At 40.5% G+C, this 18,104-nt stretch overlaps 1 protein-coding gene across 6 annotated transcripts in view; it reads left to right on the top strand.

The window, feature by feature from the left end:
* Window positions 1–2,239: 2,239 nt before the first annotated feature.
* DENND2C (DENN domain containing 2C) overlaps window positions 2,240–18,104 on the top strand; it is an 84,836-nt gene continuing 68,971 nt past the window's right edge. For 2 of the 6 annotated variants that reach the window (XM_073008459.1, XM_073008462.1), the window contains exon 1: window positions 2,274–2,328. The gene's annotated coding sequence lies outside the window, so the exon portion shown is untranslated. The other 4 variants (XM_073008463.1, XM_073008465.1, XM_073008460.1 and 1 more) reach the window with 3 other exon arrangements.

An 18,104-nucleotide genomic window follows, 5' to 3' on the forward strand; every position in this document is an offset into this window, starting at 1 on the left:
AAAGTTATGAACTTTTTTCTTCTTCATGAGACAGGGTCTTGCTCTGTCACCCAGGCTGGAGTGCAGTGCAGTGGTGTAATCACAGTTCACTGCAGCCTCGGCCTCCCAGGCTCAGGTGATCCTCTTACCTCAGGCTTCCGAGTAGCCAGGACTACAGGCACATGCCACCACACCTGGCTAATTTTTTAATCTTTTGTAGAGACACGGTTTCACCATGTTGCCCCGGCTGGTCTCAAACTCCGAGGCTCAAATGATCCATGTGCCTTGGCCTCCCAAAGTACTGGGATTATAGGCATGAGCCACTGCGCCCAGCCTGAACTTTCAAATGGAAAAAAAATTGAAAGCAAATTCCTGCATGTTTCTATATTCTATACAGGCAGCCATAAGCACAGGTGTAACCCTGACGGCATGTTTGTACTAGCTCTGGTGTAAGAATCTCTTCCTGATTTCTTAAGTTGAAGTTTTGTTTGTTGAGTATTTGTAAACCCTTTAAAGAACCAGATTTTATTTTATTTTATTTATTTTTATTTTTTTTTTGAGACGGAGTCTCGCTCTGTCACCCAGCCTGGAGTGCAGTGGCCAGATCTCAGCTCACTGAGAACCAGATTTTATTTTACCTTGGCCTCCTCCTCATCAAAATAGTACAAATTGCTACATTAAACACTGTATTCTCAGACTTCAGAGGGCATTAACTACCATTATGTATATCTCCATCTTACCCATGAGAGGGCAGTACAATACATACATGTGAATTCATTTATTACATCTATAAATTTGGTTTCATATGTGATACTTGGAATTCAACCTGCCTCATTTTGCCAAATAATCTTCCTGAATGCAGAGGACAAAAAATACATTTCTGGGCTGGGTGCAGTGGCTTGTGTCTGTAATCCCAGCACTTTGCAGAGGCTGAGGCAGGAGGATTGTTTGAGCTCAGGAGTTGGAGACCACCCTGGGCAACATAGTGAGACCCTGTCTCTACAAAAAAATAAAAACATTAGCCAGGGGTGGTGATGCATGCTTATAGTACTAGCTACTTGGGAGGCTGAGGTGGGAGGATCCTTTGAGCCTAGGAGGTTGAGGCTTCAAGTGAGCTATGATTGGGCAACTGCACTCCAGTGTGAGTGACACACAGAGACCCTGTCTCAATAAATAAATAAATAAAAAGATACGTTAAATAAGATTTTTTTTTTTTTTTTTTTTTTTTTGGTGGGGGAAGCCCATAAAGATCAGTGTTCAAAATTTACTACAAACAATACCCACATTTATTTCCTCATTGGGACATGATTTTTTTTAAGTATGTCATTACTTTTTCCCCCCATCATGGAATGTAATTTCTGTTTTACTGTCTACAGGTCATAGTTTCACAGCTGTTTGGGATATGCTGCCTTTATTGTTTGGGTTAAGTTTGCTTGTGACAGTCATCTGTGATACGTAACTAAACACCTCTCTTTCTGGTAGTCTTCTATTTTGGTACCTCTGTGTGAACAAATGTAGGAAGAGTTTGGTCACCAGACCCAAGAGGCTCTGGCTGGGTGGGGCGGGGCGAGGCGAGGTGGGGTGGTTAGCGAGTGCCTGGGAAACAGGCTCAACAGATCCTTGTCCCGCAGCCTCGGTGAAACTGGGTTACAGCTTGCAGTAGGCACAACGCCATGCACATACCTGAGTAAGAGCGTGTTGCAGGCGGAGCGCTTAGGCATGTGTGTCTCAACAGGGCGTGGGGGCTGACCTCACGCACTGGGAGTATCAAGGCACCCCTGTTCTGAGATTCCAAGCCTGAGGTGCTGCGAGAGTTATTTGCTTCTCTTGACGTTTCAAATTGGCACCGTAGTGCAAGTGTTTGCCCACTGAGGTCATCCTAGGAAAGAGTGCTTGGATTCCCTGATTAAGCCAGGCTTTATCTTGTTGAGTAGTTGTGAAGAGTAAACCTTCACATCAAGCGTAGGGCAGTCGCCGTGGGCCCGATGCGACGGCAGGCGAAGGCGATGGAGCTCTGGCTCGAGGGCTCGGCCGGACGACGGTGGCACCGATCGCCTGCCTGCTGGAACTGCAGCGACCGAGGTCCTGGCAAGGTTCTGGCCATTCAGCGGACTTGAGGTGTGGAAGTTCCCCTCACCGCCGGCCGGGGCGGTGTTAGGGGCTGGCGTAGCGGGAGGGGTGGGAATAGAAGCCAATAAGAACTGAGACTTGCCAAACCGGGCGGGGCTAGGGGTGGGGCTGCAGCCGGGGCGGAGCCTTTGGCAAGGCTTGCGGGGGCGGGACGGAGCGGACCCGAGTGAGACCCAGGAGACTAGCCTGGCCACAGAGACAGCGTTGAGGTGCAGACAGGTAGGAGTCGGGGTGATTCGGTGCGGGGTCTCAAGTCGCAGGGGCTTCGGACTCTCGGGGCGGTTGGCATCACCCCTCTGGGCGTCGGGCGCGGAGCTGAGGCGCCGCGGTTTAGTCCGCGGAAGGTGCGAGCCGGGCTGGCGGAGGTGGAGTCTCCGAGCCCTGCTGTCTCGGCACCTCCCCGGTCCGGAGGAGCAACCGGGTGTTGGGCCCAGCTTTGGGACGTCCTCTCGTGGCCGCACGGGTTGGGGCAGAGCCTGGCTGAGGACCTCCTCGCTCACCTCAGGGGCTTGGGGACCCCTAGGCGGGGCGCCGCGCTCTGCTGGGGAAGAGGGAGGGAGCGCCCCACAGCCCGGGGAAATGCGGGCTTTCTCCAAGATTAGCTAGTGAGCTTGAACTTCGACATGCTGGGACGATCTACTTCCAAACAATTTTTTGCTTTTTTTTTTTTTTTTTTTTTTTGGTGTTTTGATTCTTAACAGCATCTAATAAGCACAATACCGAAAGTTGTCAAGTATAATTTTAATTTAAAAATCTGACAATGGAACACCTAAGAGCATTTGAGTAACTAGTGCTGTTATAGCAGCTGATGATTAGATTATGAGTCAAAAGGCTTAAGTCTAGGGCCAGAACCCACGGAACCAGATGTGATACCTCGGTCAAATTAACTTCCTGGGCCTCCGTTTCCGTAACTGTGAAACTGGTAAGTTCATGCCTATGGGCATTCTCAGGGCCAAGTGAGATGAGTGAGAGTATTCTACAAATCTCAGATATTTGAACGTGCGTGTGGAATGTGTATATTCTGTGAAGCAACTACTAAGGTACATAGTAGGCGCTTTGCAAAACTTTACCCTAAAGCTAGTGATTCTCCTGCAGTGTTTTAGATAAAGTGATAGATCCTTGCTTACTGTGTAAATAAGTTGTTTAAACTTTTCCCACAAAGTCACCATTGTTTGAGTGTGTTCTATTTTTAAATGATTGATGAAATTTTCTAGAATAGCGCAGTGGTGTTATCTATACACTGTTGCTGAATCATTTACCACGAAGTCTGTAGCAATCAAATAATCTACTTCTTTGCCTTAGCTAAATAGTTGTAGTTTAAAATGCTTGCTAAAGTAAGCTGGGAATATTGCTCCAAATCAAGACTTTCATTTGTTTTTGTGAATTGACGGGCTGCTTATAGGAAGATTTAAATCTTCCAAAATATTGTTAATATATGTTTTTTTCATACAGTCTTTATTATAGACGTTTTTGTTCTTTCCTATGGATATGTGTGCAAGGGATTTAGCGGGGAGATGGGAAATACAAAAGAAAATGGCAGTTTTGTAACCCGTAGGCTTTTGCTGGGGATACTTGTAGGCCTGTTCTGACTTTGTCAGGCAGAAACCAGGAAATGTAGTAATTATGTGTCTTGGTCTTTCATTAGTTGGTGTGTGTGTGTGTGTTGAATGTGGCAGTGCGTTTTTTAAATGCAGGAATAAAGGAAGAATATTCATTTTTCTTATTGACAATAAGCAGTTTTCTAAAGCTGGAAATTATATTGAGTTTAAATGATCTGTAGTGAGTCTTAAGTTATAGGCAAGATTTTTAGGCCACTGGATACCAAGATCAAATTAAATGAAGTAGTAGAGGGAAAGTTACTAGTGAATGTAATTTTTGTGTATGTTGCTTTAGAAGTTTTACTTAAACATGTTTCAACAATTCAGTGGAGGATGGGTCTTTTGAAACTACTTTAAAACATGAGTTTTAAACATATACTCCATGTATAAATTTTTCTGTGATTTTACAATTTGTTGATCTTGGAAGTCTGAAACCTTACATTCACATTGTTTTTTGAGGGCCTACTATGCAATAGGCACAAGATTATATTTATGTAAGAGCAGTATGTAATTCTTTTCATCTAGGAGATTCCATTCTACCAAGTGAGCTAAAATAAGTACCGAAAAAACAAAAGCTGTTTTTAAAGCGGATGGTAACAATAACGACATTGACTAACATTCATTGATACCTACTCTGTGCCAGACAGTATTCTAAATTCTTTACATGTATTAGCTTATTTAATCCTCACAACAGCACCATGAGGGATGTTAATTATGATCATCTCGTTAAGAGGCATAGAGAGGTTGAGTAACTTGCCCGTGATTAGACAACCTAGATAGCGAAGGTAGAATTCAAATCAGTCATACTCCAAGGACCTGGTTGTAACCTTTGCACTATACTGAGTTTCAAATTCTGTGAGTGAGATACAAATGACATCTAATAGGTATTTTAAAAAGAGGTCTATAAAAAACTATTTCAAAAAGAAGGAAAGAAAGAGGAAAAAATAAACTGGTATTGCAATATATAGATAAAGTCATGTCCAAGATACGATTTAATTACAGTTTGTATGTAGGAACCCTTTTTTTTGTTGTTGCCAGTGAATGACATGGTGTTGATTCTAAGCTCTCAGTCCCTCAGTAACAACAGTTATGGCATTATCTTAACAATGTGAGGTGCTTATTTTTCATTAAAAAGCACCTCATAACTTCTTTCGTTAAGAAGTTAAAAATATCTGTTCTCAGACTGTAAGTTAAGTGTTAGATTCAAGAAAAGAAAATGCTTCCCTATCTTCAAGAAGCTTATAACCCAACATGTAAATAAGTCCTTACAATTTTCAGCGTGGTAAGACCTGTAAAGAAGTATAGATTTATATATGTTTGAAGAGATGCAAGAAAAAAAAAAAAGAAGTATAGACAGAGTTTAACCACTGATGAGGAAAAATCATTCTACATGTGGTAGGGAGGACGATTAGAGAGAAGATATTACATTTGGCTTTGAAGGATGAATAGGAGTTTGCTGAAACTGGATCAGGAAACAGGTGATATGAATAAAGAACAGGGATAAGTGTGAAAGTGTATGGTATGTTTGAGGAATGTGTTGTAGTCCATTGTCACTGAAGGCCAGGGTGTACAGAAATGGGTGGTTGGGCTAAAGGAGATGGTGCCTGGAAATAAGATGAAAAAAGAAAATTGCAAAGCTTCCTTGCTGATTGCATTAGGATCACTAAAATTGCTAGGTAATCTGGTATTTCACTTCCCTTCGTTTGTAACAATGAAATGAGTAATTAGTTCAGTTTGGCAGAAAATTTCATTAAAAAATACGGTGTTAAAGGTACTTTTAATACTTTGAAGTACAAGATATGTTATAAGATAACATTACAGACTTGGGTAAGTAAAAAGTTAAGATTTAGGGCCAGACGTGGTAGCTCATGCCTGTAATTGCAACACTTTGGGAGGCCGAGGCTGGTGGATCAAGAGGTCAGGAGATCAGGACCATCCTGGTCAACAGGGTGAAATCCTGTCTCTACTAAAATACAAAAATTAGCCGGGTGTGGTGGCGCATGCTTGTAATCCCAGCCACTCGGGAGGCTGAGGCAGGAGAATCACTTGAACCAGGGAGTCGGAGCTTGCGGTAAGCTGAGATCGTGCCACTGCACTCCAGCCTGGCAATCTGTCTCAAAAAAAAAAAAAAAAAAAAAAAAGTTATGATTCAGAAAAAGAGGGAAAAAAGTCTTCTGGTGCTAGGTCATGAAGAGCCAGAGTATCATGCCAAGGACTTTGGACTTGATTCTAAAGACAATGGAGAGCAGTGAAGGATTTTAGATATAGGTATTTAGGAAAGATAACCTGAAGATGGTTTGGAGACTGGATTGGATGGAGAGAGACAAAAGGTAGGGAGATAAGTTAGGAGGCTATTGCTATTGAAATAGTCCAGATAAGAGAGGCTAAGGGCCTGGAGTAGGAAAATAGTAATAGGGATGGAGAGGAGAGGATAGATAGTGAAGGTGTAGAATTTGACAGGGCTTTAAAATCAGTTGGCTCAGAAGGTGAACAGAAAAGTAAATGACTTGGTTTTTTAGCTTGGAAAACTGTTTGGATGAAGGGTCTTGTTTTATTTTTTAATGTTGGAGGGAGATAATTGTTTCCATTTTGAACATGTTGAGTTTGAATTATCTTTGGAGCATTCAAGTGGAGAAGTCAAGAGAGGATCTAGAGTCCAGAAGCTAGACTAAAATTGGTGATTCAGATTTCAGAGGTAACCAGTAAGTGTTAATTGAAGCTGTAAGAGCAGATGAAATTGCTCAAGGGAGCATACAGAATTAGAAGAGAAGGGGGCCAAGAATAAGTGACTGACTTTGTATAAGTAGAAGGGAGTATTTATCTATGCTAATTTTGTTCTATAAATTATTATAAAGCAATGAAATGGGTTTTACTTGAAAGTTGAACAACTTTTGCATCCAAATGAGTCCTGTTCTTTTAAAATTTCCTTTGGGAGTCACTCATTTATTCCAGAAGTACAGATGTTCCTCAATTTTCGATAGGGTTATGTCTGAATAAACCCATCATAAGCTGAAACTGTTGTTAGTCAACATATGATAAACTTACGACGGGTTTATCCGAATGTAACCCTATCATAAGTTAAGGAGGGTACTGAGCACATACAACTTTGGCACCATCATAAAGTTGAAAAATCATTAATTTAAAACATCAAGTCAGGGACTGTCTGTATTGCCCAAAGTATTATTGGAACTTCTCTTTGTAAAAAACTTTATAGCAAATTCACAGCTACACAAGAACATTTTTCTTCTGGCTTTATTATGGAATTATTTTTCTGTCTTTTTATTTGTGTGGCACATATAACTTATTTACTTTTTTTTTTTTTTTTTTTTTCAAGAGACAGGGTCTTGCCCAGCCACCCTGGCTGGAATACAGTGATGCAATCATAGCTCACCGTAGCCTGGACCTCTTGGGCTCAAGGGATCCTCCTGCTTCAGTCTCCTGAGAAACTAGGACTGCAGGCTTGCACCACCACCCCCTGCTAGTTTTTGTTTTTTATTTTATTTTTCTTGAGACAGAGTCTTGCTTTGTTGCCCAGGCTGGAATGCAGTGGCGTGATCTCAGCTCACTGTAACCTCCGCCTCCCAGGTTCAAGTGATTCTCCTGTCTCAGCCTCCCAAGTAGCTGGGACTATAGGCATGTGCCACCACGCCTGGGTAATTTTTGTACTTTTTAGTAGAGGTGCGGTTTCACCATATTGATCAGGCTGGTCTCGAGCTCCTGACCTCAGGTGATCCACCCACCTTGGTGTCCCAAAGTACTGGGATTACAGGCGTGAGCCACCGAACCCGGCCTGACCCCCTGCTAATTAAAAAACAATTTTTTTTGCCCAGGCACAGCGGCTCACACGTGTAATCCTAGCACTTTGGGAGGCCGAGGCGGTGGGTCACTTGAGTCAGGGGTTTGAGACCCGCCTGGCCAACATGGTGAAATCCCATCTCTACTAAAAATACAAAAATTAGCTGGATGTGTTGGTGCGTGTCTGTAATCCCAGCTACTTGGGAGGCTGAGGCAGGAGAATCACTTGAACCTGGGAGGTGGAGGTTGCAGTGAGCTGAGATTGCGCGATTCCACTTCAGCCTGAGAGACGAGAGTGAAACTCCATCTTAAAAAAAATTTAAATAAATAAATACTTTTCTTTTGTAGAGGTGGGATTTCACTGTGTTGCCCAGGCTGATCTTAAACTCCTGGGCCTAAGCACTCCTTCTGCCTCAGCCTACCCGAGTGCTAGGATTACATGCATGAGCTACTGTGCCCAGCTTTTTTTTTTTTTTTTTTTTTTTTTTACCATCAATCAAAGCTTTAAAAGCATATTCCTATCCCAACACTGGCTCTTTAGTTCTTGGAAATCATAGACAAAGCTTAAAAAACAACAAAAGACTGTGTCCCCATGCCTGTAATCAGCACGTTGGGAAGCCAAGATGGGAGGATCACTTGAGCCCAGGAGTTCTAGACCAGCCTGGGGAACATAAGGAGACCTCGTCTCTACAAAAAATTTTTAAAAATTAGCCGGACCTGCTGGCACATGCCTGTGGTCCCAGCTGCTTGGGAGGCTGAGGTGGGAGAATTGCTAGAACCCGGGAGGCAGAGGTTGCAGTGAGCCGAGATTCTGCCATTGCACTCCAGCTTGGGTGACAAGACAGGAAAAAAAAAAAAAAGAGAATAACTATATGGTCTTCTAAGGCAGGGGTTAGCAAATATTCTGTAAAGGGCTAGATAGCAAATATTAATATTTGTGTGCCATATGGTCTGTGTCACAACTACCCAATTCTGCCAAAAAGCAGCCGTAGACAACACTTAAATGAGTAAGCATGAACTGTGTTCCAATAAATCTTTATTTATGGACACTGAAATTTGAATTTCATATAATTTTCACATCACAAAATGTTATACTTATTTGATTTTTGCCCCCAACCATTGAAAAATGTAAAAACCACTCTTAACTCGAGAGGCCTTGTAAAAACAGGCAGTGGGCCAGATCTGGCCCACAGGTAGGCCATAGTCTGCCAACCCTAAGGGATGTTCTTTGAAATACTTAAATTTGTAAGCTTGGTTTAGAAAAAAATCATGGTTCTTCGAAATTATACCTCCTGTTTTTAAATTCTAGTACATTTCTTAAAATAATGAAAACATTTTCATTCATCTTCCATTTCTCATTTAAATGGAAAATATTCCCTTTACTCATTTGGAACCTGAGATACAGAGAAATAGATTAACTTGTAGAGTCAGAATAAAGAAGTATGTTTGAAAAATATTTTTTGATATTCAATATTCTTTACTGAATCAATAAAGCATTGCTCTTTTTGCTTCGGTGAAAGTGGGGACATTGAAGCCTGGGTGAAATAAAAGATAAACTTGAAGGGGTATTCTTCACTGGTTCCCAGAGGATTGGACAGGATGGAATTTTTTTCCCTTTTTCTTCTTTGCCCTGAATGAGTAATTTTTATCCTAAAGATAAGAAAATATGACAATGTCTCCACTTTGTAAGCAGTATAGCAAATTTTAAGACTGAAGGATTAAGTAAATGATGATAAGAGAAGAAAATTTAAAGGACTGACTTTTTCACGTCTATCCCAGGTGTTTACCTTTTCCTTTTTCCCTTTTCCCTCTTCCCTCTTCCCTTCCCTTTTCTTTTCTTGGTCTTTCTCTGTCATCCAGGCTGGAGTGCAGTGGCACTCCAGTTTACTGCAGCCTCCAATCCCTGGGCTCACGCGATCCCTCCACCTCAGCCTCCCAGTTAGCTGGCACTACAGGTGCACACCACCCAGACTTTCTAATTTTTAAAAAAACTTTTTGTAGAGATGGAGTCTTGATACATTATCTAGGCTGAGCTTGAACTCCTGGCCTCGGGATCCTCCCATCTCAGCCTCCTGAAGTGCTGAGATTACAAGCATGAAGCCATTATGCCTGGCCCCTGTTTTTGAGGAAGAAACTCAAGATCTTTTTTTTTTTTCTTATGAATCTTAGACTTCTGGTTAGTGGCGTGAAAATAGAGTTTTTAGCATTCAGTTCAGGCAATATTAATCCATTTATATTACTTAAAGATTACTTATGCTCTACTTTTTAAAGTTAAATTTCTAACTTTCGTAGTTTTCATGGCAGTGGTATTTACAACAAAGGATATGGAGAGAAATTATTTGTTTTCCTTCAAGTTTGAATTCATAGAAATGACATGTTTGTGGATTTTTTATTTGGATGTTAAAATTCAGGACAGATTGGTGGGGGAGAGAGAGAGTTATTTTTGCTGCTGCTTAAAAGGGATTTGCATTTTTCTCTGTCTTTTTTTCTGTTGGAGTGAAAAAACAAAATCTTCCAGCTGTGTGGGATGTGTTTGAATTGGTTACTTAGCAATGTAAAGCATAATTTTGTATTTAAATATTTATCTGTACTCTTTGATATTCTGATTAAATAAGGGTCTATTAAGGCTGTAATAATAGAGCCTTCTGTGAGGAAATGACATAGCCTGCTGCACAACAGTATTTACTGAAAATTTCCTTTTCCCTGGGCCCTATTTAAACTATAAGGGGTAACTTGGAACAAAAGAGGAAAATTATGTGAATTAGAGTGATGGTCAGTTTAATCATGAGTGTAATGTGATAGCTATCATTGTATGGTTATATTGACGTAAATCAGGGTTAAGCAAAGTGTAGGAGAATTTTATCTGCTGTTGTTAAAAATGGTGAGGAGTTGAACCAGATTTTATTTTTGAACTTTGCATTCATCAAGTGTGATATTTTCAAGAGTCTAGTGATAATTGTATTTTTAAATCAAACTAGATCAATTTACCTTTCAAATTTGTTGTTTCATTATTAGAGGAAAAAAACAAAGTAAAAAATACAGAAGTAGGTGCAAGAACTGGATCTGGAAGAACAAAACTGTTGAGGGAATTGGTCACCTGAGAAAAAGTATAATACTTTGAATGAAGATTATTTAAAATATGGCTTTATCAAATGGGCAAAATCTGAGTAAAATGACAGACCCATGTCTTCATATAATGTTGCAAATGAAAATTTAAAATCCTTAAAATTAAAAAGATTCTTGGAAACATAGCATACTGGACTTTTAAATAAGCCCTTTCAAATATTTTCAAAGAAAAAAAGAGATAAAGTTATCTCAGTTTCCTATTTATTCAAGGATCATTCCTGAGAAAGATTATTGTCTCATTTAGTTGTATATCAGTGGCATAAGGGAAAAATGACTACATATCTCTTGAAAGAAGTATTCATCTAGAATTCATGGATATTGTGCTCATGGTTTTTGACACTAAATGAGCTGGAAATTAAACATTATACTTCTTAGTGATGACATATCTCTATTCTTTACCATTGTGGGACTTTTCAGCAGTACTTGTAAGATGGTTAGAGTCTGGTGCAGATTTTGCAGTCCAAATCGATGGAGTTGCTGATATCATTAAGTTGTACTGTGCTTTTAGGTAGTGAAGATAATAAGGAGGATTTTCTTGTGTTGTTTAAATTTAACCACAGCTGTATGGGCATATTTACAGAATTTAAAAAAATAAATCGTTGATCCTCAGAAATTAAACTGGGAAAAAACTATTAATTATGAGCAATTGAATAGCAAATGTGATTAGAAAATATAAAGCAGTTATTTTAAGCATTGTTTGAAGCTGCTACTAACAGTGTTCCCTCCCCCTTGTCCAGCCTCCCATGCAAGTCTCACACTTGTGTTTTAGTGAGTATCTCCTCAAAGCACCTTCCAACACTCAAGGGGAGGGAGGGAATTAGAGACAAACTTACAGCCAGTAGTCAAAACAATACAGCTGAAAGTATAGACATCCTCCTGCTTTCTTCTGAATGTCCAGGGCAGCAGGAAAGCTCCTTGGAGCTTTCCCTCCAGCAAAAACAATAAGCTGGGTGTGGGTGAACATACTGCCCAGCAAGTCACTGCTGGGCTCCATTTCTGTCCTGTTTGTTCTAAGGGCTAAGAGTGCTGTTTGAAACTGCTGTTTTATATGTTGCAAAGCTTTGGAATGCACAGAAAACTTTCTGAATCTCATGAATATATTGAAAGTTGTTAATTATATTAAAGGAAGCTTGCTGAGTAACCAACATTTTAAAATATTTTATTCAGAGTTAACTGTAGCTGTTTACTATATCATAATGGAGTTTGATAGTTGAGATAAGGAGCTAAGCAGATTTTATGAATCCAGAATTTTTCTAGTTGAGAGGCAGTCTTGGTCAGGCATGGTGGCTCATGCCTTAAATCCCAGCACTTGGAAGGCCGAGGCAGGAGTATCACTTGAGCCCATGAATTTGAGATCAGCCTAGGCAACATGGCGAAACCCAGTCTTTACTAAAAATACAAAAAATTAGCTAGGCGTGGTGGTATGTGCCTGTGGTCCTAGTTACCCCGGAGACTGAGGTAGAAGGATCGCCTAAGCCCAAAGAGTGAGGCTGCAGTGAGCTGCAATTACGCCACTGCAGTCCTTCCTGGGCAACAGGATGAGACTTTGTCAAGAAAAAAAAAGAGAGAGAGAGAAAGAGAGAGAGAGGGAAAGGAAGGAAGGAAGAGAGGGAGGGGAAGGGAGGGGAGGGAAGGGAAGGGAGGGGAAGGGAGGAGGGAGAGTAAGAAAGAATCTCATTGGGCAGATATTTTTCAATATTTTAGAATAACAAAATTTGCAAATTCACTGCTTTTGGTGGTCTAGTGAACTACCTTTGAAGCTATATGCTGAAGGATTCCAAAAGACATTGTTATGGCAAATGACACTTGGTACTATTGTCTATATCTGGCTACTGTATCTTTCAAGCATCACTACTGCACCTTTTTTTATGAGACAGAGTCTAGCTCTGTAGCTCAGGCTGGAGTGCAGTGGTGGGATCTCCGCTTACTGCAACCACTGCCTCCTGGGTTCAAGTGAGTCTCCTGCCTCAGCTTCCCAAGTATCTTGGATTACAGGCGCCGGCCGCCATGCCTGGCTAATTTTTTGTATTTTTAGTAGAGACAGGGTTTCGCCGTGTTGACCGGGCTGGTCTCGAACCCCTGACCGCAACTGATCCACCCACCTCTACCTCCCAAAGTGCTGGGATTATAGGCGTGAGTCACTGCACCTGGCCACTACTGCATCTTGAACACGGCATTATCAGTGAAGAAAGTTTGACCAAAATAAAATGTAGAGATATTGTTAGTTCTTATTACTATTATCAGACTTTTAGTTGTTATTTTCCTGAAGAGAAACCTGAAACATTAAAGAAAAATATTTGGCCAAGAGATTCATTTGTGCCCCATCACATCAATACACTTGATCTTAGCCAAAAGACTGAGAAGCGATACATCCCGTCAATAATTGAGTTTAATGTGCACTCCAAAAAGAGAATGAATTCTTGCAGCTTAGTTCTTCTTTTACTTTGAAGAATGATTAATTGGCATTGCTTATCATCATTTAAACAATTTTTAAAATAGAGGCAGGGTCTCACTGTGTTGCTCAGGCTGGTCTTGAACTTCTAGGCTCAAGCAATCCTCCTCTGCCTCAGTTATCATTTTGTATTAAGACTAAGAACTGCTGAAAAGTAGTACTGCCATTCTTTTGCCCCTCTTGTGAGCCGTAGCACCTTTCTTCCATCAGACTTTCTCCTCCCTCTTCTGTGTATTTATTATATCTTTCATTATTTTTTGCTGCAGTTTTAAAAAATATCGATTTTCCCCAACTTTAAAATGTTTCATTTGTAGTTGTGTCTCCTTTTTGTTTTTATTATCCCTCTTACTGAGTTTCAAATAAATGTTGTATTCATACTTTGTCCATTTCCTCACTAATTTTCTTTTTAATTTTGGCTGTTACCTGCCTTCACCATCCTTTAGAAACCATTTATTTAATGCCCTCTTACCAAATGCAAGGATCCTTTCTCAGTCTTTATTCTCCTTACTTGTATGACACTGGTTTGCATCTTTCTTTTCTTTTTAGAATTTTTTTCCTCTCTTGATGTTATCCTGGTTTTGTTACCCCTCACCAGCCTTTCTCCCACTCTTTATCTGACGCTCTCTTTTCTTCTCATCTATGGTCCCTAATCATGATGAATGTTCTCAAAGGTTTTTTTCATAACTCTTTGAAAACTCTCTGCTTAGGGAACCTGTGTATTCTTGCACCTTCCCCCCCCCCCCCCACCACACACTTCCTATTTTAAACCTTCTTCCTTCTCCTTAAACCTTTGGTTTTTGTATCTCTCACTGTACTCTCAGCAGATAACCATGGCTGTTAAAATAGAAAATAGAAGCCATCAGATGGAAAGTTCATCAGTGTATTAGCCGCTAAACCTGGAAATTTACCTGCACTCTTATCTTTCTTTTATCATTTACCTTCTGTTCCAGTGGAAGACCTGTCCGTCTTCCTGGCAGATGCTGATAATCCTTCCAGGTCCCATTGGAGGCCCATGCTCTCACTCCTTCTTGAGGTCTTTGCTTTATACCCTTGTTTCTTTTCTTACCTCCTCTTTAGCAACTCTTTCCCACTGGTGTTTAAACAAGATTAAACTTGTTTAGGAAACAAATTTAGAAAGCTTTCCTGGACTTCATGTTCCTGTCCAGCTCCACTCTATTGTCCACTTGCCTACTTGGATAAACCCCTTGAATGGATTGTCTGCAGTTGATATTTGTATTCTTTTTTTCTCATCCAATTCTCAATTCACTTATTTTCCTTCAGCCTCTTCCATGCCACTGAACCTACTGTTGTCCAAGTCCTAATGACCAACAGACACTCCAGTTTTTGTCTTACTTGACCTTTTGACAACATATCTGTCATTATTGACCACTCTTTCCTTCTTGATAAAGTCTCTTCCTTTGGCTTCCATGATTCCACACGTTGATAGTATTTCTGCCATCTTTTGTCTGCTTTCATGACCATATGTGATACAGGAGGACTTACCTAAAATGTTTGAGAACTCACTTATTCTTGATTACCAATGTTTTGGAGTTTATAAAGCTTAATTCCAACAGAACATGATGATGTATAAAAATAATCTTAAAAAATAAAATATGATAATATAGTAATAAAGTAAAAATAAATATGGTATGGTAAGAAACAAACAAACGAAAGAAACAAATGAGTTTGAAAAGTTGAATGGAAACCACAGGGAGATGCTACTACATACCAGAATGAATAAAATTAAAAAGACTAACAATTCCAGTGTGACTGAGGAGTGACTGCAACCACTTATATTGCTGGCGAGAGTGTAAATTAGTACAGCCTCTTTGGAAAACTCTGGCAGTGTCCACTTAAGTTAAACATATGCCTACTTGGCCAGGTGCGGTGGCTCAGGCCTATAATCCCATCACTTTGGGAGGCCAGATCACTTGAGGTCAGGAGTTCGAGACCAGCCTGGCCAACATGGGGAAGCCGCATCTCTACAAAAGCTAGCCAGGTGTGGTGGCATGCACCTGTAGTCCCAGCTACTCAGGAAGCTGAGGCAGGATAATTGCTTGAACCCAAGAGGTGGAGGTTGCAGTGAGCCAAGATTGCACCACTGCACTCCAGCCTGGGCAACAGAGTGAGACTACATCTTAAAAACAAAAACCAAATAAAACCCAAAAACATATGCCTATTCTATAACCCAGCAATTCTGCTCCTAGATGATACCCAAGAGAAGTGTGATTGTGTCTATCAAAGATACATATAAGAATGTTTAGGCCGGGTGTGGTGGCTCATGCCTATAATCCCAGCAGTTTGAGAGGCTGAGGCGGGCAGACAAGGTCAGGAGATGGAGACCATCCTGGCCAACATGGTGAAAGCCCGTCTCTACTAAAAATACAAAAAAATGAGCTGGGTGTGGTGATGTGCGCCTGTAGTCCCAGCTACTTTGAGAGACTGAGGCAGGAGAATCACTTGAACCTGGGAGGCAGAGGTTGCAGTGAGCCAAGATCACACCACTGCACTCCAACTGAGCGAGACTCTGTCTTTAAAAAAAAAAAAAAAAAAAAAGGATGTTTATAACAGGCTGAACACAGTGGCTCACTTCTGTAATCCCAGCACTTTGGGAGCCTGAAACAGGAGGATCGCTTGAGGCCAGGAGTTTGCGACCAGCTTGGACAACATAGTAAGACCCCATTTCTACAAAAAAAGTTTTTAAACAATTAGCCAGGCGTGGTGGCACACACCTGTGGTCCCCGATACTTGGGAAGCTGAGGTGGGAGGATCACTTTAAGCCCAGATGACTGAGTTGGCTGTGAGCCTTAATTGTACCATTGCACTCCAGCCTGGATGACAGAGCAAGACCCCATCTCCGAAAAAAAAAGAAAAAAAATTATTTGGAATGACTTTCTTCATAATAACCAAAACCTGGAAACAGTTCACATATTAGTCAACAGGCGAATGGATAAATAGATATTGGCATTACCATTAAATGAAGTACTATACAGAAACAAAGAAGAAAAACTGACTGCTATATACAACAACATGAATGACATATGTATTTTATATATATATATTTATATATATATATAAAAAAGTTCTTTGAGTTGTACATAGATTAGTGGACTTTATGTGCTTTATGTATGTTACATTTTAAAACATTTATAGGCTTTAGGCTGGGCACGGTGGCTCATGCCTATAATCCCAGCACTTTGGGAGGCCGAGGTGGGTGGATCACCTGAGGTCAGGAGTTCAAGACCAGCCTAGCCAACATGGCAAAACGCCGTCTCTACTGAAAATACAAAAATTAGCCTGGCATGGTGGCGGGTGCCTGTAATCCCAACTATTTGGGAGGCTGAGGCAGAAGAATCACTTGAACCCGGGAGATGGAAGTTGCAGTGAGCCGGGATCATGCCACTGCACTCCAGCCTGGACAACAGGGCGAGACTCCATCTCAAACAAACAAACAAAATTTTTTTTTACAGGTTTTTGAAAACCCTTGGTGCATCATAGGTGCTTCATAAATAATTTGTTGCTGATGTTACATTTGCCAGGAACGTGCTCTTAGTTTTGTTCATTTTGTAGATGACTTCTCATCTATCAATAATCTCATTTAGTAATAAACTGCCTTTAATCATATATAAATGTCCTGTGAGTGTGCTTATATTTATTTTCATGCATATAATTTTCTAATGGGGCACAGAATGTGTAGTGAAATGTATATAGACCACTTTCAAATTATCCTCTGTCATTTAACCATTTGATTCTGTACCTCTGTTTTCTGTGTGCGAATGAGGATAATAATACCTGCTTGTGGCAGAGATTTTTTGGCTAATCTAATATCCATTCTTCTAAGTAATAGAACTCAGTAGTTTACTTGAGGCACATTGCAGGATAAAATGATTAAAGATTATATTTCCCAGCCTGGCTTGCAGTTTGTACATGTGACTAAGTCCTGGTCAATAAGCCATAGCAAAAGTGCTGCTTAAATAGAACTTTTTTCCTTTTTGCTTCCTGGAATGTGGATGTAATAGCCGGAGCTCCATGTGTGAACTATGAAGTGATCTTGAAGACAGAATCCATGTGTTGAGGGTGGCATAGCAGAAACATAGGCGCCTGGGGATTTGATGACATCTTAGACTGCCTACTCTTTTTTTTTTTTTTAAAGTGGCAGCGAAACAAACATTGGTGTTGCTTAAACCATTTGCTATTTCCAGTTCCAGTTGTATGTACCAAGACTTAATCTTATATAGTACCCCAAATAGGTGCTATGAAAATTAATTGTGATAATGTGATTGAAGTGATTGGCACATAGTATTTAACAAAATATTTAATAAAGTGTAATCACTGTTCTTGCTGTTTTAATTCTCACAATGCTCTGTATGAAGTGGGTGTTCAGTAAGTATTTGATGTATCTTAAAAAGTAAGCTGTCTCTTTTTGAAACAAATGCTATGAAAGTGATTTATGTTTATTTTTATTTTTATTTTTTGAGACAGAGTCTTGCTCTGTCGCCCAGGCTGGAGTGCAGTGGTGTGATCTCGGTTCACTGCAAGCTCCGCCTTCTGGGTTCACGCCATTCCCCTGCCTCAGCCTCCTGAATAGCTGGGACTGCAGGTGCCCACCACCACACCCAGCTAATTTTTTGTATTTTTAGTGGAGACAGGGTTTCACCATGTTAGCCAGGATGGTCTCGATCTCTTGACCTCATGATCCACCCGCCTCGGCCTCCCAGAGTGCTGGGATTACAGGCATGAGCCACTGCGCCCGGCCCGTTTATTTTTTAAAATTAGAAAATACAGATAAACCAAAAGAAAATTCAACCATAGTTATATCACCCAGAGATAATCGTTGTTAGCTTTTTGGTGCATATCCATATTAACTATAAATTCTATTTGTTTATTCATACAGATTAAAGTTAATTTATATTACACAACCTTTTATAACATTCTTTTACTTAATAGATCTTGAGCATGTTATAACTTCATTGTATTTCGGAGTATGGATTTACCATGGTACATTTAATCATCACCTACTGGAA

Source organism: Chlorocebus sabaeus, chromosome 20, assembly GCF_047675955.1.
Source record: "Chlorocebus sabaeus isolate Y175 chromosome 20, mChlSab1.0.hap1, whole genome shotgun sequence".
Classification (NCBI taxonomy): Eukaryota; Metazoa; Chordata; class Mammalia; order Primates; family Cercopithecidae; genus Chlorocebus; species Chlorocebus sabaeus.